The sequence below is a fragment of the Staurois parvus genome, unplaced genomic scaffold (assembly GCF_062004578.1).
Source record: "Staurois parvus isolate SC_StPar_1 unplaced genomic scaffold, SC_StPar_1.0 ptg000885l, whole genome shotgun sequence".
NCBI classification, from domain to species: domain Eukaryota; kingdom Metazoa; phylum Chordata; class Amphibia; order Anura; family Ranidae; genus Staurois; species Staurois parvus.
The window spans coordinates 2,091,410-2,112,946 of NW_028318681.1; the positions used below are offsets into that span (position 1 = coordinate 2,091,410).

General features: G+C 43.7%; 1 long non-coding RNA gene across 19 annotated transcripts in view; it reads left to right on the forward strand.

Annotated features, from left to right (window-relative positions):
• Positions 1 to 21,537, forward strand: part of LOC149442481 (uncharacterized) — an 876,277-nt gene that overhangs the window by 487,536 nt on the left and 367,204 nt on the right. For 18 of the 19 annotated variants that reach the window (XR_016307175.1, XR_016307176.1, XR_016307168.1 and 15 more), the window contains 2 exons: positions 1,547 to 1,667; positions 6,157 to 6,208. This is a non-coding gene — a long non-coding RNA (uncharacterized LOC149442481). The remainder of the gene's footprint in view (positions 1 to 1,546; positions 1,668 to 6,156; positions 6,209 to 21,537) is intronic. The other variant, XR_016307170.1, reaches the window with a different exon arrangement.

The following is a 21,537-nucleotide window of genomic DNA, read 5'->3' on the forward strand; positions in this document are numbered from 1 at the left end:
TCTAGAGTGACACCTAGGACTTTGGCTTGCGGGGTGGGACTGATGGTGGCATTGTTGGTCGTTATGGAGAGGGGGGGGGGGGGGCGCGGGCTGGGGGGAAAATTAGGAGCTCGGTTTTGGAAAGGTTCCGTATGAGGAAGTGGAGCGACATGCAGTCTGATATGTCGTTCAGCAGGTGGGTGATACGGGTAAAGACTGAAGGGGTGAGTTGAGGGGTGGAGAGGTAAGTTTGCATGTCATCGGCGTAGAGGTGATAGTTAAAGCCATGGGAGTGTATCAGTTTGCCGAGGAAGGAGGTGTAGATGGAGAAGAGAAGGGGCCTGAGGACAGAGCCTTGGGGGACCCCAACAGAGAGGGGGAGAGAGGGGGAGGTGGTAGCGTTATAGGTAATACTGAAGGAGTGTTGGGAGAGATAGGAGGAGAGCCAGGAGAGAGCGGAGTCTCTGATGCCGAGGGAGTGTAGTTTATCAAGGAGGAGGGGGTGGTCAACTGTGTCGAAGGCCGCGGAAAGGTCAAGGAGTAAGAGGACTGAGTAGTGGCCATTAGCTTTGGCGGTTAGCAGGTCATTAGTGATTTTGAGTAGGGCGGTTTCGGTGGAGTGTATGGGACGGAAGCCAGACTGTAGTGGATCAAGGAGGTTGTTGTCAGTGAGGTGGCCGCTTAGGCGATTGTAGACTAAGCGCTCAAGGAGCTTGGATGTGAATGGCAGCAGGGAGATGGGTCTAAGGTTGTTCAGGTCAGTGGGGTCCAGGGAGGGTTTTTTGAGTATGGGAGTGATGTGCGCGTGCTTTAGGGGGAAGGGGAATGCGCCAGTAGAAAGGGAGAGATACTCTGAATGGTCTAGCTTTGTTAGTGGTGTACCCCAAGGTTCAGTGATGGGACCCTTACTTTTTAATATAATTATAAACAATATAGAGTCTGAGATTAAAAATACCATTTCAGTCTTTGCAGATGACACCAAGCTGTGCAGAGGAATAACGTCCTTACAGGATGTCTCCAATTTACAAGCTGACCTCAATGCACTGTTTAATTGAGCAGCTATGTGGCAAATGAGGTTTAATGTTGATAAATGTAGGTTAGCACTTGGGGACTAAGAATATGCATGCATCATACATACTAGGGGGCGGTACAACTGTGGGAATCAATGGTGGAGAAGGTTCTGGGAGTTCTGGTAGATCACATGCTTAATAATGGCATGCAATGCCAAGCTGCGGTTTCTAAAGCGACCAAATCCTCGCTTGTATTAAAAGAGGTATAGGCTCCAGAGAGAGATATCATATTACCCCTGTACACATCATTAGTAAGACCTCATCTGGAATATGCAGTTCAATTTTGGGCACCAATTCACAAAAAGAACATTGGGGAACTGAAGAAAGTACAGAGAAGGGCAACTAAACTGATAAAAGGCATGGGGGAGCTCAGCTATGAGGAAATATTAGAGGAACTGAATTTATTCTCTCTAGAGAAGAGGAGATTAGGGGGGATATGATCAGATGACATGTTTTACTAAGTTATCCAAGTAATGAATTATTTGATTGCATTTCAGATGATGAAGAGCAAGGATTTGTGAGTCGCACTTGAGGTAGAATCAGTGAAGGAGAAAATGGAAAGAGACAGAACGCAAAATGAACAAAGCTCTCCCTTATTTGGTCTACATTGTCACTGAGGTGAGTGTCATATTTTTTTCTTTTTAAGGGTTCATTAAAGGAGTAAAGCCAAAGCTCGTTTGGCTCTACTTCTCCTGGGAATCACAGTAGTGCAGTTCGTTCAGCACTCCTATGACCCATTTTCTGAAACCCCCTCAGCTGACATCACTCAGCTGGTCCAGGTTCAGGAAAGATCTTGACTTTAACCACTTGCCCTCCTGAGGATTCCCCCCCCCCCCCCTTTCATCCTGACCAGGCAATTTTTTGTGTTGCGGCGCTGCGTTACTTTAACTGACAATTGCACAGTCACACAACGCTGCACCCAAATGAAATTTATGTCCTTTTGTTCCCCACAAATTGAGCTTTCTTTCAGTGGTATTTGATTGCCTGTGCATTTTTGATCGACAATTTTGAAAGAAAAACAATATTTTTGACTTTTTCCTATTAAACATGTCCAGTAAAAATTTTTAAAAAATCAAATTTCATCAAATTTAGGCCAAAATATTTTCTGCTACATTTCTTTGTTGAAAATAACTTGAATCAGTGTTTATTATTTAGTCTGTAGGAAAGTTATAGAAACCACAAACTATCGTATATACAGTGCCTTGAAAAAGTATTCACACCCCTTGAAATTGTCCACATTTTGTCATGTTACAACCAAAAACATAAATGTATTTTATTGGGATTTTATGTGATAGACCAACACAAAGTGGCAAATAATTGTGAAGTGGAAGGAATGATAAATGGTTTTCAAAATTTTTACAAATATCTGAAAAGTGTGGTGTGCATTAGTATTCAGACTCTTTACTCTGATACCCCTAAGTAAGATCTAGTGGGACTAACTACCTTCAGAAATCATCTAATCAGTCCATCTATGTGTAATTTAATCTCAGTATAAATACAGCTGTTTTGTGAAGCCCTCAGAGGTTTGTTAGAGAACATTAGTGAACAAACAGCATCATGAAGGCGAAGGAACACACCAGACAGGTCAGGGATAAAGTTGTGGAGAGGTGTATTGCAGGGTTAGGTTATAAAAAAGCATCCCAAGCTTTGAACATCTCATGGAGCACTGTTCAATCCATCATCTGAAAATGGAGAGTATGGAACAACTGCACACCTACCGAGACATGGCCGTCCACGTAAACTGACAGGCCGGGCAAGGAGAGCATTAATCAGAAAAGCAACCAAGAGGACCATGGTAACTCTGGAGGAGCTGCAGAGATCCACAGCTCAGGTGTGAGAATCTGTCCACAGGACAACTAATAGTCATGCACTCCACAAATCTGGCCTTTATGAAAGAGTGGCAAGAAGAAAGCCATTGTTGAAAGAAAGCCATAAGAAGTCCAGTTTGCAAACACGTCGAAGAAATTGCTCTGGTCAGATGAGATCAAAATTGAACTTTTTGGCCTAAAAGCAAAACGCTATGTGTGGTAGAAAACTACCATTGCACATCACATCACCCTGAACACACCATCCCCACCGTGAAACATGGTGGTGGCAGCATCATGTTGTGGGGATGCTTTTCTTCAGCAAAAACAGGGAAGCTGGTCAGAGTTGAAGGAAAGATGGATGGAGCCAAATACAGGGCAATCTTAAAAGAAAACCTGTTAGAGTCTTCAAAAGACTTGAGTCTGGGGTGCAGGGTCACCTTCCAGCAGGACAACGACTCTAAACATACAGTCAGAGCTACAATGGAATGGTTTAGACCAAAGCATATTCATGTGTTAGAATGGCCCAGTCAAAGTCCAGACCTAAATCCAATTGAGAATCTGTGGAAAGACTTGAAAATTGATGTTCACAGACACTCTCCATACAATCTGACAGAGCTTGAGCTATTTTGCACAGAAGAATGGGCAAAAATTTCACTCTCTAGATATGCAAACCTGGTAGAGACATCCCCAAAAAGACTTGCAGCTGTAATTGCAGCGAAAGGTGGTTCTACAAAGTATTGATTCCGGGGGGCTGAATATAAATGCACGGCACACTTTTCACATATTTATTTGTAAAAAAATTTGAAAACCATTTCTCATTTTCCTTCCACTTCACAATTATGTGCCACTTTGTGTTGGTCTATCACATAAAACCCTGATAAAATACATTTACGTTTTTGGTTGCAACATGACAAAATGTGGACAATTTCAAGGGGTATGAATACTTTTTTAAGGCACTGTATCTGAAAATCAATAATTCCTGATGTACTAATAGCCTGCCTCATTCTTAAGGCCCTAACATGCCAGGACAGTACAAATCTCCCCCAAATGACCCCTTTTTGGAAAGTAGACAGTTCAAGGTATTTAGTAAGAGGCATGGCGAGTTTTTTGAAGTTGTAATTTTTTTGTCCTGATATTTTTAAAAATGAAGAATCAGGACAGTACAGCATCATCATATAACTGGTGTGGTGGTGATCAGGAAAACTGGTGACAGTACAAAAAAAATTGTTTTTCATTAATTCAGTTTTCATCTTTTTTTTTCTTATTTATTTTATTACGATTTTTAACACACTGTGACCAGAGCAAATACTCAAATATATAAAAAATACAACCAATTTTAGTAGTTTCACAATAAATAAAACTAAACTTATAAAATATGTCTCTCTGCTGTTGTTATTTCATATAGATACAAATACACCATCAATTATAGTACATAGGGAAAACTTGAAATGTAGAATTTGTCATACGAGATCCTGAGTGTTTCAGAGTCATAAAACTCCTTCTTTGGGGTATTTCTGCATAAACAGTGATGTAATCTATGAAACTGAAATTGCAATTTTATAATATATAGAATATCAATATATATGTACACGATGCATTAAAATCAATGTATCCACATAAGAATGCAATACTCACACTATAGTGAGTGAAGAGTTAAAAACAGTCACTGGGGCCGCCTAAGTGACAGGTACATAAGGAAGGCTGCATTAATATCATATGACTGCGAAACACCCACCAACTGCTGTTTATGATAGATGTATGCACAGATAAGTGCAAAAGCATCCATATAAGATGATAAATAGTATTGGGATAGTGGAACAGAAGAAAATTCTCTACAAGAATATACACATATATATATATATATATATATTTTTTTTTTCTTTTGAAAGTATATTAAAGTAGAGGCATATATTTCAGTGGGGGGCATTAAACAGGCACCCAAAACACCAAAACAAATAAGATCGATTACATTTTGGTGAGTATATTGACTTGGTGGATATGTTTGTTTTTGTGACTTGGGAGCCTCTGTGTAATGCCCCCCACTGAAATATATGTCTCTACTTTAATATACTTCTAAAGGAATCTTTTGATATATATATACATTTTGTTTCTCTTGTAGAAAACTGTCTTCTGTTCCAACATCCAATACTAACTGTCATCTTAGATGGATGCTTTTGGACCTTATCTGTGCAGACATCTATCATAAAGAGCAATTGGTGGGTGTTTGGCAGTTACTTCCTTTTTACATCTTTTTTTGATTGTATTGACTGACATTAATGCAGCCTCCCTTACGTACCTATCACTTAGACAGACTGTTTGATGAGCCACAGGAAGCTGGGACCCTAAGGGGACACAAGTGGGGAAGTGATGGTCATGTGGTTTGTTTTTATGCTACGGCTGATGTTTCAACCTTATATTCACTCTAGTGTGAGTATTGCATACTTACATATATCTGTATATTGATAGTGTATTTATTCAAAAATTGCAATTTCAGTTCCATAGATTAAACTATCCTTCATGCAGAAATATCCCTGAAGAAGGAGCATTATGACTCTGAAACGCTTGGGGTCTTGCATGACAAATTGTACATTTCAAGTTTTCCTTATGTACTATGGTGGGTCGAAATAATTTTGTCCAGTCCATTTTTGGCATTTTGCATGGAATATGTCAGATTTGGCTTTTTGTTCCTCCATTTTCTTGTCTCATATCAATACAAACAAAAGAAATAAACATGAGAATGCTTAAACATTTATAATTGCAACAATTTTCTGGGGCAAAGTGGTGCATTGTCTGACAGAAATGTAGGGGTGCTAGTATTTTTGGCCATGACTGCATTTTATAAGTATTGTTTTATTTATTGTGAAACTACACAAAATTGTTTTTTTTACATATTGGCTGTAAAAATCCCAAACAATTGGGGAAAAGTCTCCATAGTCAACTTCTCAATGAAACTAAATTTACATCTGGAATATGGTACACCTTTGGATGAGCTGATTGTGGTGATAGGCACTGATCAACTCACTTGTATGCAGGTACAATGTAAATGTTTTCTGTATTAAAGTGGTTTTATCTGCACTCTCCAGTGTGCTCTGCTTCTGTCATGTATAATTGGCCCTTGGAGATATATATACAGAGCTTGACTGGATCCAATGTAGCCCGATACATTTGTAAGATTAGAGATACAGTATATATAAATATAGCCGGTAACTGACAGGCTCCAAACTGTCACATAGACCTATCAATCCAGGAAAGTCGTTGCATTCCAAAATGTCTCAATCAATATGTTTAATTCATTTCAGGTTTAACAGTTGCACAAGCGTTTCAAGTGTCCCCACTCTTCACCAGGTGCAGGTAAGCTCAACCATTGTTGTGCAGTTGTTACCTGGAATAAATTCAACATATAGAGCAAGAGGTTTGACTTCCCTGAATTGATGTGTGTGTGTATTATACCACCACCACCCGCCTGAACCATAGATACAAGGCAGGATGGATTCATGCTTTCATGTTTTTTACGCCAAATTCTAACCCTACCATTTGAATGTCTCAGCAACCAGTCTGCCCATACTCCTCTGACATCATCAAGGTATTTTCGCTCACACAACTGCCGCTTACTAGATATTTTCACTTTTTCAGACCATTCTCTGTAAATCCTAGAGATTGTTGTGCCTGAAAATCCCAGTATGTCAGCAGTTTCTGAAATACTCAGACCAGCCCATCTGGCACCAACAACCATGCCATGTTCAAGTCACTTAAATCCCTTTTCTACTCCATTCTGATGCTCGGTTTGAACTTCAGCAAGTCGTCTTGACCATGTCTAGATGCCTAAATGTATTGAGTTGCTGCCATGTGATTGGCTGATTAGCAATTTGTGTTACCAAGCAATTGAACAGGTTTACCTAATAAAGTGGCTGTTGAGTGTATAATTAGGCTTAAATAACTAAATGAATCACCTGACAAGAGCTATAGAAGATATATATCTTTATTATTTTCTAAAAAAAAAAAAAACCCTAAACATGATAGAATATGAGACCCTAGAATAAAAATCACTATTAAAGCAGTGTTTTTTTTTTAAGAAACATTTTCCTGTTTTCACACTTAAAATGGAGCTAACCTTACTGTTCCTTCAATGGTCTTGTCTCTCAATGGCATGTCCTCCTAGGTGACTGTCACATACCTGGTCGAGGGCAAGCTGACGAGAGGGCTTTCCCTTACACCTACTGTCCTGTTTCACCTGGAGTTGATGACAGGTGATAACAGGGCATGGAGGGGCATGGGTGCCTTGCTGGAGATCCTGGCTGGAAGAGATGCCGGACAGCAGGCAGACTGGTGAACTTACAGATACAGAAGGCGCTGTAGCAGGTGCAGAAGAGCAGGCAGTAGTCAAGCTGGTGAGCAGGTGGATGCAGGATCTCAGGTGGGCAGAAGTCGGTAGTAGCCAGGTAGCCGAGGTACAGAATCGAGAACCAGAGCGTACTCCGAGCCAGGCCAGGGAAAGTAAAGTTTAGCAGAGAAGGTATGGGAACAGCTGGCAGGAGGCAGAGTCAGGTCACAAGCCGGAGTCAACAGAGTATCAGGAACAAGCGGAGTCAAACAGATCGGGCCAAACACAGGAGTGAGCACAGAATCAGGTCACAGGCAGTAGGAGCTGACGACCACTCAGCAATCCTCTGGTTTCTACAGCAGCTTTAAATAGGCAAGTGGGTGCCAAACACCCATGCTTACTCATGCTCATGTGCGTGAGTGTAATGACCATGCTAATGTGCTTACGCATGTGCATGAGTTGGGCACGTCCAGTTCTTGTTTTTGAGAGTTGTATTATACACATGCGCATATCTTCACACACGACCATATGATTCCCCTGGCAGTGTTAGTTATCAGCCATCTTCGTTGGCTGGTGCAGGATGAAGTCATTTCTGCACATGCTCAGAAGGCCATCATCCCAGCACACAGTGACCATACGCATGTGCAGCTCAGTTTACATAGCCAGAGAAGACAGCGGGCAGGCAGGTAGCTGTATTTTACTGCAAAAACACTGCATGTCTCTTTAGCAATAAAAAGCCTGCCTGCTCACTGATTATGGCAATGGAAGCTTAGTTCCGCTTTCAGAAAGTTGCATATACTCATTCTCTGGGCTGGGTGGTTATTAAATTATACCGAAGGGGTCTCACGTTAGCACCATCCGGTGCAGTAATTCTAAATAAAGGCTTGTTCATAACATGTCTGTTGAGTTGCATTTTACTGTACACCTCCACACATGTATGATGGCATGAAGTAAAATGCAGCTAAATAAACATGGTGTGAACAAGCCCTAAATGACAAAAATAAAAATCTGGCCTTCTTCATCACTGAAAGTCTGCTAGTCACATTCCTTTTTTCATTTTCTTCTTTTTTTGCCAGACCTGTTTAAAAAAAAAAATCCTGACTCCTCCTCCCCTTATAGCCAACCAGTCAAGCTCTCTTTTTTGCAAGATGTTTTTAAAAGTAAAATCCAGCAGCCTCCTCCTCCCCTTATAGCCTGCCAAGCATGCTCCTTTCTCTTTTTTGCAAGATGCTTAAAGAAAAAAAGAAAATCTGGCCTCCTCCTCCTTTTATAGCCGGCCAATCACACTCCTTAAAATGCAGCTAAATGAACATGGTGTGAACAAACCCTAAATGACAAAAATAAAAATCTGGCCTTCCCCATCACTGAAAGTCTGGTAATCTTTTTCTTTTTTTTTTTTTGCCAGATCTGTTTTAGAAAAAAAAAATCAGGCCTTCTCCTTCCCTTATAGCCATCCAATCAATCTCTTTTTTGCAAGATGCTTAAAAAAAAAAACAATTCGGTCTCCTCCCCTTATAGCCAGCCAATCACGCTTCTTTCTCTTTTTTGCAAGATGCTTAAAAAAAATAAAATTGCGGCCTCCTCCTCCCCTTATAGCCAACCAATCATGCTCCTTTCTGTTTTTTTGCAAGATGCTTAAAAAAAAATGAGGCCTCCTCCTCCCCTTATAGCCGGCCAATCACACTCCTTTCTCTTCTTTGCAAGGCACTTAAAATGCCATGGCAGATTTTAGGGAAAGGTGAACTAACCCTCTAAAGCAGTGGTTCTTAACCTGGGTTCGATCGAACCCCAGGGGTTCGGTGAGTCAGTCTCGCGGGTTCAGCGGAGGTGAAGACCCACACCCGACTCATATGATTCGTGCAGTAAATATTCATTATTATGTTTTTGTTTTTGTGTGAAAAACATGTTTTAATGGTTTTGTTCTTTGTTCTTAACGGTTTTGTTCATTTTGTGCACCTATGTATAAATATATACCTATGTTTTGAATTTTAAAAATCATATTTTATTTTTCCAATTAAGAAGGGTTCGGTGAATGCGCATATGAAACTGGTGGGGTTCAGTACCTCCAACAAGGTTAAGAACCACTGCTCTAAAGTCTAAGTTCCTTTTGCACCATGTTACACTTGTATTTCCCCGCACTGTGCTTAGTAGCAAACCTAGCCCCAGCATAGCTGGTAAAAGGGAGGGAGTTCTCCCTTACCTGTTAAAGCGGTTGTAAATTCTGTTGTTTTTTTTTTGTTTTTTTTTTTTAATTAAAATAACAAACAAACATGTCATTCTTTCCTTCTCTGTGTAATGGTATTGCACAGAGTGGACCCAATCTTCCTCTTCTGGTGTCCCCCACTGGCAATCTTGGTTCCTCCTCCACCAGATTTCCAGGCTCCATGCCTGATCCCGGTTATCCTGGGACGAGCATGGCAGATGCCACCGTGTAGATGGTAGGGAGATCTGTGAATGTCCATTTGCTGATCTCCCCTTCCCGTTAATGACTCAGAAGGGACATATAAGAGATACTTCTGAGTGGTGGTGTCCCTTTTCCCAGCCAGTATTATTATTATTATTATTATACAGTATTTATAAAGCGCCAATAGTTCGCTCAGCGTTGTACATTACAAAGGGGGACAGAACATGTGACAGAACAATACCAATACAATGTGATACACGAGGGGTTCGAGGGCCCTGCTCTTTCGAGCTTAGTATGGGAACTGCACTCTATTAGTTTCATTTCAGAGCAGGTGAGACATCAAGAGTCAGTCACCAAAAATGCATCACATGAGGGACTTTATGTCCCCTATGTGATGGGGAAAAAAAGACTTAGAAAAAATTGTGTAAAAAATTAAAGTTATACCCAAGCACTTCTGCTGGATTTCTTCCACATGCCCCAAGAATGCCTTTTAACCCCATGCACCCTCATTATTTTTTCCAGACTTTTTGTGCCCATCTGAAACTCAGGACCAGAATGGTTGATGCTGCTGGGTAGAGGGGAGGTAGATCAGTGAATAGGTCATGTCCTGGGGTTCAGGCTCGAAGACCAGTAGCTATAGCAGTAGAGAGGTTCCCACAGACCAGCAGGATAAGTACACTGGCAGGTCATCCTAATGGATGATGCAGGCTTACCCGAGGTGCAGGGTCTAAGTACCAACCCGTCTCCACCAGAGCTCCTGATGGTGGAGATAGTATTTAAGATAACAGTCTCTCGATGTGTGTGATATCCTCAAATCAATGTGAATTTGTGCTCCTAAAATTAGTCCACCTTCATGAAGGCATTCTTTATATCCATGTGTTCCTCAAAAAGAAAATTCTACATAGTGCATTACCCCACAAAACATTAGGGAATATAATAACCACCCGGTGCTAATAAAGTGTCACGCCACTCAGTGTCCACTTCTAAGTGGCTGTATTAAACACCCTTACCCTATCAAAGCTTGTAAACGACTTTCTATCTCATAATAATCCACAAAAACTGGTGCTCCATGCCGTCCTTTTCTCCCATCGGTATTACCTCCGACAAAAAACATATAATAGTGCAATATTCTTTGGGATACCAAAAAGTGCTCCCCTTATATTTCACAGCATTAGTGTAATGTAAATCCACTCCCCGTCACCTTACACACCATGCACCTTACCGGACTAAACACTTCCACAAGTATAAATGGCTCTCCTCATCTGATAATCCCTGCCCTGTTCAATCTCCATATGGCATCACGACATGGGTCAAAAAACAAGATCCTTATAGTGTAGTAAGTCTTAGAAAAAGGGTCTAGTTTATTAAAGTTATGCTTACAATTAAAACAGTAGTAAAACGCATTATCTTCCATTGTGGGGAACATGAATCCTCAGAAAAAACGTCAATCAGTGAATAAACCTCAATCAAGATGGCCACTCCGCAACTTCCGGTCTATGTCTATGTCCGATGTCAAGTCCTTGATGTGTTTCGTCACTTCCGACTTCTTCACAAAGGGTGCGTACGTCAGACCGGCGGCCACTTATATACTCTCACTCCTCCCCTTAACACAGACCGATAGCGCCATCTTGAAATAGGGCATTAGCCCACTGATAAAATAAATGAAAACCACCAACTCAAATGGGCCAGTATATAAATGCTAGTATGTATAATGCTCTATATACATATCATGGGGACATAACTGGCATAACACTCTATACCCGCACATATACACCCGCACACATATACACCCGGGCATACGATAACAATAGCAGCAATGCATAATATTATACCTAACACCATCTAGTGGTATAAATTGTATATGCACTATCCATCCACTATTCAAATAAATATTGGATAAATAGATAAATAATAATAAATACACAATTTTAAAAAAATCTCCTGACTATCTCATGAATAAATATGAATAAATTAATTAATTGTTATTAATATACAATATCCATAACACTATATGCAAATGAATCCTATAAATAATCCCCATAGCATATAATACCTCGTAAATCTATCTATTAGTGGACAAATAAATGGGAATATTTTACCCCTATATAAAACTATACAATTTTGGTTAAAAATGAATGAGTTTAAAAATAGAAATAAGGCACCTAGACACAGTTATAATAAAACCCAATTACCGTATTTGCCGGCGTATAAGACGACTTTTTACCCCTTAAAAATCTTCTCAAAAGTCGGGGGTCGTCTTATACGCCGGTATAACATGACATGACACTTTTTAGGGGGGCGGCGCGGTGCCGCCGCCGCCCCGCCCCTTCCCCTAACGGAAGGGACACTAAGTACAGGGGTGGGCAGGGGCTATTTCTTACCTGGTTCCGGTCCCACGACGATCCGGTCCAGGAAGCGCGGCTGCGCCTTCAGTTCGGCCACTGGAGTTCGCACGGCTGCTCGGCTCCGCCTCCTCACCAGCGATTGGCCGCCAGAACTGTAACTCAGGAAAGGCACACAGGCGGCCAATCACCGGCGAGAGGGTGGAGCCGAGCGGCCGCGCGAAAATCGAGTGCAGGACCAGCAGGTAAGTGGTCAGTGTAGAGGTGCTGCTGCAACCACATATGCTGGCTGCAGCAGCACCATACGAGAACAGAGTCAGCAAGTGTCAGTGGGAGGAATAGTGCCCCATCATTGGTGTCACTGATACCAATGATGGGGCACTATTCCTCCCACTGATACCAATGATGGGGCACTATTCCTCCCGCTGATACCTATGATGGGGCACTATTCCTCCCACTGACACCAACGATGGGGCACTATTCCTCCCCCCCTCTGACACCAACGATGGGGCACTATTCCCCCCCCCCACTGACACCAACGATGGGGCACTATTCCACCCCCCACTGACACCAATGATGGGGCACTATTCCACCCCCACTGACACCAATGATGGGGCACTATTCCTCCCCCCCACTGACACCAACGATGGGGCACTATTCCCCCCCCCCACTGACACCAACGATGGGGCACTATTCCCCCCCCCACTGACACCAACGATGGGGCACTATTCCACCCCCCACTGACACCAATGATGGGACACCATTCCTCCCACTGACACCAATGTTGGGATACTATTCCTCCTACTGACACCAATGATGGGGCACCATTCCCCCCACTGATACTAATGATGGGACACTATTCCCCCCACTGATACCAATGATGGGGCACTATTCCCCCCACTGATACCGATGATGGGGCACTATTCCTCCCACTGACTCCAATGATGGGGCACCATTCCCCCCACTGATACTAATGATGGGACACTATTCCCCCCACTGATACCAATGATGGGGCACTATTCCCCCCACTGATACCAATGATGGGGCACTATTCCCCCCACTGATACCGATGATGGGGCACTATTCCTCCCACTGGTGTGCACTGGAAGAGGGGTAGTCTTATACGGCGAGTATAGCCCAAACACTACATTTTAGCAGGAAAAGTAGGGGGGTCGTCTTATACGCCCAGTCGTCTTATACGCCGGCAAATACGGTACCATGTATTAAAATACCAAACGTTCATCTAAAATACCTCTAATCCAGTGGAAAGGCAACTACTCCTAATCCCCTAAATATCTATTCTAAAATAGACTAGAAACTAATAGAACCCGTCATGCAAACGGTATCTCTGTACTGAGCTTAAAGCCCGTCTAGAATATAAATAGTAATTACCATTACACTCCACCAGTATGCTAATATCCCAGAGCTGGGTATGGGAGATGGGACGTGGACAACTAGAAAATTTAGACTTAAATCCCTATTTAATATAATATATAGTAAAACTATTTATGTGTCTGAAATAAAACAATTAAGGTCCAGATCAACATCCAGACCTTTAGGTTTCAAAGTGTCCAGTTGGAAAATCCAAAACATTTCATTTCTAGAGATTTCTATAATTTTGTTACTTCCTCTCCAGTGTCCCTCCACTTCATCTATTCCACAAAATCGTTATTGTGTTGGATCACATTTGTGGACGTCTCTAAAATGCCTGGACAAATGATGGTCCTTCTTCCCCTTCTTTATATTAGAGACATGTTCTCTGAGTCTTTTACACAGTGACCTAGTCGTTCTGCCTACATATTGAAGTTTACATGAAGTTTCCAATAAATAGGTCACATAAGGGGTAGTGCATGTTATGAACTAATCAATCTTAAATTCTTTTGTCGTGACCTGTGACATAAAGCTCTCTATTTTCCTAGTTTTCATCCCTGTTGTTTTACAAATATTACACTTTTTACATGGGAAAAACCCTTTGAGATCAAACATCTTAATTGGATTTTTCCTTGGAGGGGAAATTATATTTTTAACCAGCTTGGTCCGTAGATTCGATGCCTTTCTATATATAAACCCAGGTTTATTTGGTAACTGTCACGTACCTGGTTGGGGAGCCTGACGTGGAGAGGATGGCGTCCTCTTACTACTCCCACTCGGGGCCCTTGATAGTGGGGACAGAGGGCACCGAGCCAGGAGTGGCACGAGTGCCTGGTGGGTCTTGAGATGACTGTAGGCAGGTGATGACTCGGACGATCCGAGTGCAGGCCAGGTGCGGGTGCAGGAGTGTAAGTGCAGCAGCAGGTAGGTATGGCGGCAACAAGGATACAGGCCAGGTGCGGATGCAGAAACGTAGGTGCAGCAGGTAAGTATGGCAGCAACCAGGATACAGGCCAGGTGCGGATGCAGGGATGTAGTTTCAACAGCAGGTATGGCGGCAATCAGGATACAGGCCAGGTGCGGATGTAGGAACGTAGGTGCAGCAGCAGGTAAGTATGGCGGCAACCAGGATACAGGCCAGGTGCGGATGCAGGAACGTAGTTTCAGCAGCAGGTAGGTATGGCGGTAACCAGGATATAGGCCAGATACGGATACAGGAACGTAGGTGCAGCAGCGTCAGACAAGCCAAGTCAGGATCAATCGGACAGATCAGGTACAAGGGAGCAGGTAAGCGGATAGTCAGGGATAAGCTGGGTCGGTGCAAGCGGAGTTCTTTCTTTGTCAGGGTCAGATCAGATATAGGCAACAGAATCAGGTTATGGAGTACAGGATGTTGTAGACCAGAAGGCATAGGCTAAAGTGTGTTGGTGATTTAAATAGCCCGCCTTGCAATGATGTGCACGCCAGTACGCATGTGTGTAACCGCATGCTCCCATGTGCATTGCCACAGCTGACAGGGATCCGGCACAGGCGCATAGATGTGCATCGGCGAGGGTACGATCCCTGACAGCTCCCCCCCCCCCAAGGGCAGCCTCTGGATGCCAACTGGGCCATTTTCTCTGGATGCCTGCGTCTGATTGCCAAGATTAAGTCTTTAGCGTGGATGTTGGATTCCGATTCCCATGAATTGTCTTCAGGTCCATATCCTTTCCATTTAATTAAATATTGGAGCTGGTTCCTCCTCTTTCTACAGTCGATAATTGTCTCTACCTCATATTCCTCTTCACCATTGACGATCACTGGCTCAGGTGGCCCCAATCCCCGGCCAGGAAAAGGTTTTGAGCAGTGATACGTGGAATACCGGGTGAATCCTTAGTGATTCCGGTAATGTAAGCTCGTATGCTACGTCATTAATCTTTCTTTTTACTGGGAAGGGTCCCACGAACTTGGCACCTAGCTTCTTTGAGGGATAAGTCAATTTTAAATTGGCTGTTGACAACCATACTTCCTCACCAGGTTCCAGGACCAGGTCCCCCTTTTTTTTCCTGTCAAAGAATCTTTTGTTGTCCAGTTGAGCTTTTGTGATTGTCTCCTGTAGCACCTTGTTGTTTTGCTGAAGGAATTCAAAAGTGTTTTGGACCGCTGGAATTGATGATTCAGGCACTATTTTGTATAGAAACACAGGATAAAATCCATAATTAGAGAAAAAGGGGGACTGTTTCGTGGCCGAGTGTTTTGAATTGTTATATACAAACTCGGCCAAGGATAAAACTGATACCCAGTCATCTTGGGGAAATGACGTAAAACAGTGAATGTATTGTACCAAGGTCTGGTTGGTTCTTTCCGTTTGCCCGTTGGTCTGAGGGTGATAAGTGGAAGAGAAAGAGTCCCATTTTCAACTTCTCACAGAGTGCTTTCCAGAATTTTGAAGTGAATTGTACCTCTCGATCCGAGACAATGTTCCCTGAAACACCATGGAGCCTCACCACCTCTCTTATGAAGATTTGGGCAGTCTCAGCTGCAGAATGTACTCCCTTCATGGCAATAAAATGGGCCATTTATGAAAAACGATCCCTACGACAAAAATGGGCGAACATCCCTCTGATGGTGGCAGTTCTACAATGAAATCCATTGAGATAATTTCCCAAGGTCGAACAGGGACTGGTAGGGGCCTCAATCCCCAGGTCTTGCTTCTGTTGCCCTTGTTACATATACATGTGGGGCAGGAATTTACATAAGCTTTGCAGTCCTTCTCCCAATCAGGCCACCAGAACAGGCGCTGCACTAGGTCTAAAGTCTTGTGGACCCCAAAATGTCCTGCCAGGGGATGGTCATGACATAGCCCCAAAATGACCAATCGGATACTTTCTGGTGCAAAGATCTTGTCTACTGACCAGAGTAAACCTTCTCTAATGGATAGAGTTACTCCTGGTGGGGAAGGAGCCCCTAAAGATGCCTGCTGAATTTGTAAAAAAAGGTCTGTTTGTAAAAGACAGAAGTTGCCTGCTGAGAGCACCGTATCAGGGGTAGGAGGATCCTTAGGATCATTGGACATCCTAGACAGAACATTGGGCTTGATATTCTTAGAGCCTGGTCTGTAGGTAATGTGAAATATAAACCTGGCGAAACTAAAGTGCCCACCTGGCTTGTCGGGGTTTTAGACGTCTCGCAGTCTTCAGGTACTCCAGATTCTTGTGATCGGTATAGATCAAAATGGGGTGTGCTGCTCCCTCTAAAAGGTACCTCCATTCCTCCAAAGCTGGCTCGATGGCAAGTAATTCTCGATCCCCTACATCATAGTTTCTCTCCGCAGGGGATAGCTTACGGGAAAAAAAAGACAACTGGATGAAGTAAGAGTTGCAGGCCTTGCCGCTGTGATAGGACAGCCCCAACAACATTCTCCGAGGCATCTACCTCTACCACAAAGGGTAGTGCTGGATCTGGATGGTTTAGTATGGGTGCTGAAGTAAATAGTCCTTTTAATGAGTCAAAAGCGCTTTGAGCTTCTGGTGTCCAACAGAATCAGACCCCTTGTTTGGTCAGTTGGTTGATAGGAGCAATGATAGATGAGAATCCTTTGATAAATCTCCTATAAAAGTTTGCGAAACCTATGAAACGTTGTATTCCTCTTTTTTCAGATGGTGCAGGCCATTCCAGGATGGCAGAGACTTTTTGGGGGTCCATCCTAAAGCCTTCAGAGGATATAATTAATCCTAGGAATTGAATGCTCTGGCGTTCAAACTCGCATTTTTCAGGCTTTGCATATAGTCTGTGTAGTCTGAGGCGACCGAGGACCTTCTGCACAAGTCCTCGGTGAAGTTCAATAGATGTGGAAAAAATCAGAATGTCATCCAGGTAGACTATCACAAAATTATCTAAGAAGTCTCTGAAAATGTCATTTACCAGGTGCTGAAAGGTTGCAGGGGCATTACATAGTTCAAAGGGCATGACTAGGTACTCGAACTGCCCAAATCTGGTACAGAAGGCTGTCTTCCACTCATCTCCCTCCCGGATTCATACGAGATTGTATGCCCCTCTTAAGTCCAACTTGGTAAATACGGTTGCGGACCTGAGTCTTTGGATTAGTTCTGGGACTAATGGCAAGGGATAGCTGTTTTTAACCGTAATATTGTTCAACTTGCTGTAGTCTACACGTGGACGGAGGGAATGATCTTTTTTTTCTACAAAGAAGATACCTGCTCTTGCTGGGGAGGTGGAGGGGCGGATGAACCCCTTGTTTAGATTATCATCAATGTAGTCTTTCAGTGCCTCCAACTCACGCTCTGACAGTGGGAAGATCCGACCGAAGGGAATCTCAGCCCCGGGTAGCAGTTAAATTGGGCAGTCATAGGGTCTGTGGGGTGGAAGGGTGTCTGCACCACGTTTACTAAAAACATCCAGGAAGTCATGGTAGGCTGCAGGAACGATTTGGCATACCTCAGCATCAATGTCCATACACAGTAGGGGCACAGGTTGAGCAGGAAGTTGAGGTAAGCAATGCTTGTGGCAGTAGGCCAATTTAAAGTCCACTTCACCAGATACCCAATTCGCGCTGGGGTTGTGGGCTTGTAACCATGTGATTCCCAAGATAACTGGAAACAGTGGTGCTGCAATAACATCCAGGCATAGTAGTTCCTTGTGACTAGATGGAGGTATTACAATGGGTAGCGGAATGGTCTCCTGAGTGACTGCCCCAGATTTAATGTTGGATCTGTCAGCCAAGTATACTGTCAGTCTCTGCGTTTTGGCTTTTAAGGGTATCTGATGTTGCAGGGCGAAAGTTGAGTCGATAAAGCAGCTGCAGACCCCGGAATCAATGATAGCGGACACTGGCAGGGGTCTTTCCGGAAGCTGGAATGAGACAGAAATGGCATTGTGAGCAGGGTTGATGGTTGCAGGTGGTAGTTTAGCAGGCAGGATAGTCAGAGACTTACATAGCTTTGCGGGACAATTTCATACATAATGGCTGGGTTCTCCGTAATAGAGGCACGGCGTTGGCGTTCTTCCGGAGTAAGTGAGGTTCGTAGCAACCCTATTTGCATTGGTTCGGATTCTTCAACACTGGGTGTGGTAGGACTAGGTGGTACCATGTTTGCTGGAGATGGTGCCCTGGGTAGCATCCACATAGGGCGGACTTGGTTGGCAGACCTTTCCAGTCTTCGTTCCCTAAGCCGGCGGTCAATCTGGATAGCAAGATTAATGAGCTCTTCCAGTGTGTTTGGTACCCCCACACAGGCTAGCTCATCTTTAAGGGGTTCAGCAAGGCCTAAACAGAACTGATAGCGTAGGGCAGCATCGTTCCAATTGGTATCGGAGCTCCAGCGCCTAAACTCCGTCACATAGTCCTCAGCTGCCCTGCTAATGGGAATGGAGAGCTGCTTCTGCTGATGCAGATTGCTGGGGATCGTCATAGAGCTGAGCCATAGCCTCGAAGAAGCGATTTAAGGAAACTAACTTGACGTCTTCCTTTTCCAGCAGATTGTGAGCCCATGCTTGTGGTTCTCCCTGGAGGAGTGATATCACGAACCCCACCTTGGTTGCCTCTAATGAAAAGGTGCGAGGTTGTAATGCAAAATACAGTTCACATGCGTTGCGTAATGCCCTGAATTTGTTGCGATCACCAGAAAACCTTTCGGGTGTGGGGACCCTTGGCTCCGGGGGCAGCAGCATCACTGCAGGGTTCATCATAGCTCCCGAAGCGACAGTTGGAACAGATGTCGCTGTGGCGCTGGCAGAAAGTGCGGCTACAGATAGGGTTTGAAAACGATTTTCAAATCGGTTATATCCCTCTTGCATGCCCTTGACGGCTTGTGTCAGTGCCGCAATGTGCTGACAGATTTCTTCTAGAGGAGAGGCCCTTCTCTAAGGCTCCGACATGGCCTTCTGGTACTGTTACGTACCTGGTTGGGGAGCCTGATGTGGAGAGGAGGGCATCCTCTTACTACGCCCGCTCGGAGCCCCTGATAGTGGGGACAGAGGGCACTGAGCCAGGAGTGGTTTGAGTGCCTGGTGGGTCTTGAGATGACTGTAGGCAGGTGATGACCCGGGAGCAGGCCAGGGGACGATCCCTGACAGTAACAATAGGCCCAAAATGTTATCCCTTTTTAATATAGGCCAGTACTTACACATAATCCCTTCCATCTCCATACTGGCAACTGAAGTTGGAAATAAAAGCAAATTCCATCTTCTTTTCTTCTTTTTTAGGTCTCATTTCTTTTAGTGTTTTTATCTTTCTGTTTCCCATGTATTCTTTACTGATTTCAAATCTGTTTTTCCAATCTACCTGGATCATACCCTTTTTGCACAAACCTTTGTTTAATCAGTTCAGATTGATCAATATAATCCGTAACCCTCGAACAATTTCTCCTTATGCGACTAAACTGCCCCTTCGGTATCCCCTGAATCCATTGTGGATGGTGACAACTGGAGGTAGGCATGTATTCATTCCTATCTGTCTCCTTAAAGTATATTTTGGTATATAATCTCTGATTATCTTTAAAAATACATAAATCTAGAAAATTTACTGATTCAACATTTATAGTCTGGGAAAAACTCAAGCCGTGTGGATTATTTTCTATGTGTTTTAAAAAAAACCTGTAGTGGCTCCATATAACCAGGATATCATCTATAAATCACTTCCATGTTCTTAACCCTTTTCATACCTTCCCAAAAATTACTTCATGTTCCCATCTCGCCATGAAAATATTTGCTAGGCTAGGTGCAAATTTTGCGCCCATTGCCACGCTTTTTTTCTGGACAAAAATCTCCTGCATACCAGAAATAATTGTTAATTCTTAAATTGCTTAAAAAAAAAAATATCTGGCCTCCTCCTTCCTTCATAGCCGGCCAATCACACTCCTTTCTCTTTTTTGCAAGATGCTTAAAAAATAAATCCGGCCTCTTCCTCCCCTTAGAGCCGGCCAATCACGATCCTTTTTTTTTTTTGTTGAATAGAAAAAGAGTAAAAAAAATGAAAGCCATAGAAACGTATTAAAAAACATATGCATATATATTATTTATTTTTTGTGAAAGGTGAACATATGCATTGACAGATTTGGCGGAAAGGTGAACTATTCCTAAAAGGTGGCTATAAATCTTTTCTTTTGATATCCCCCCACCAGCAATCTTAGCACATGCTTTCACTGGATTTCCAGGTTCTACACCCAATCGGTGAACCCAGAACCAGCATGCTGTGTGCCGCTGGGTAGATGGGAGGAAGATCAGTAAATGGATCTTCCATTTCTGTTAATGACCCAGAAGTGGCATGTAAAATGTAATTTCCAGGTCCTGGTGTTCCTAGCCGGGGAAGAAACTAGTAAAGTGAGATATTCAGGGCTTTTTTTCAGCTGGAACATGGCGGAATGGCATTCCGCTACTTCCAACACTAGCCCTGTGCTCACCACTATCTACTGCCCGGCTCCCCTGTGACAGCACAGCTGAGCTAAACTAGCAGGCGGCTCTCTACAGCTCTCCCTGCCTTTGCACACAGTGCAGACGGAATTCACGGCAGTCAAATCATTAATTTGAGTGACTTAAGCACTTGCAGCTTCAGCTCTAACTAGCCTCTTTATCTCTGCGCCTCTGAATGGGGATGGTGCAGTGCCCTCCCTCCCGCTCATCAGCTAGTAAGCCATCCCGCCCTACCACCCTCCAGCTTATCAGCTACTAAGCCTGGCAATTCTATTCTGGCTCTCCCTTCCTTTTAATGTGTGGGCAGATTAGGTGGGGGGGGGGGGGGGGTGCAGAAGTAAGAATTGATGAGAAAAGAGTGGAGGGCAGAGATAAGACTGGTGAAAGTTTAACTTTAATATTTATTTTAGCATAAAAGTCAATTCTTCTGTTGCTGGAGGGTGCAGAAATTAGCTTTGGAGAGGAGTACAGGGTGTGAACTTTGGGCAAGGTACTGGGGTGAGCTGCGAGTAGGGTACAGGGGTGATCTGCGGGCAGGGTACAGGAGTGAGCTGCGGGCAGGGTACAAAGGTCAGCAGTGGACAGAGGTAAATGTGTGAGCTGCGAGCAAGGGTGAACTGTTGGTAGGGTACAGGGGTGAGCTGTGGCAGGGGTACAGAGGTGAGCTTTGGAGAGGAGTACAGAGGTGAGCTGCAGCCAGGGTATTGGGGTGAGCTGCGGGCAGGGTACTGGGGTGAGAGGTGGACAGGGGTACTGAGGTGAGCTGAGGGCAGGTTACAGAGGTGAACTATGGGCAGGGTACTGGGGTGAGAGGTGGACAGGGGTACAGGGT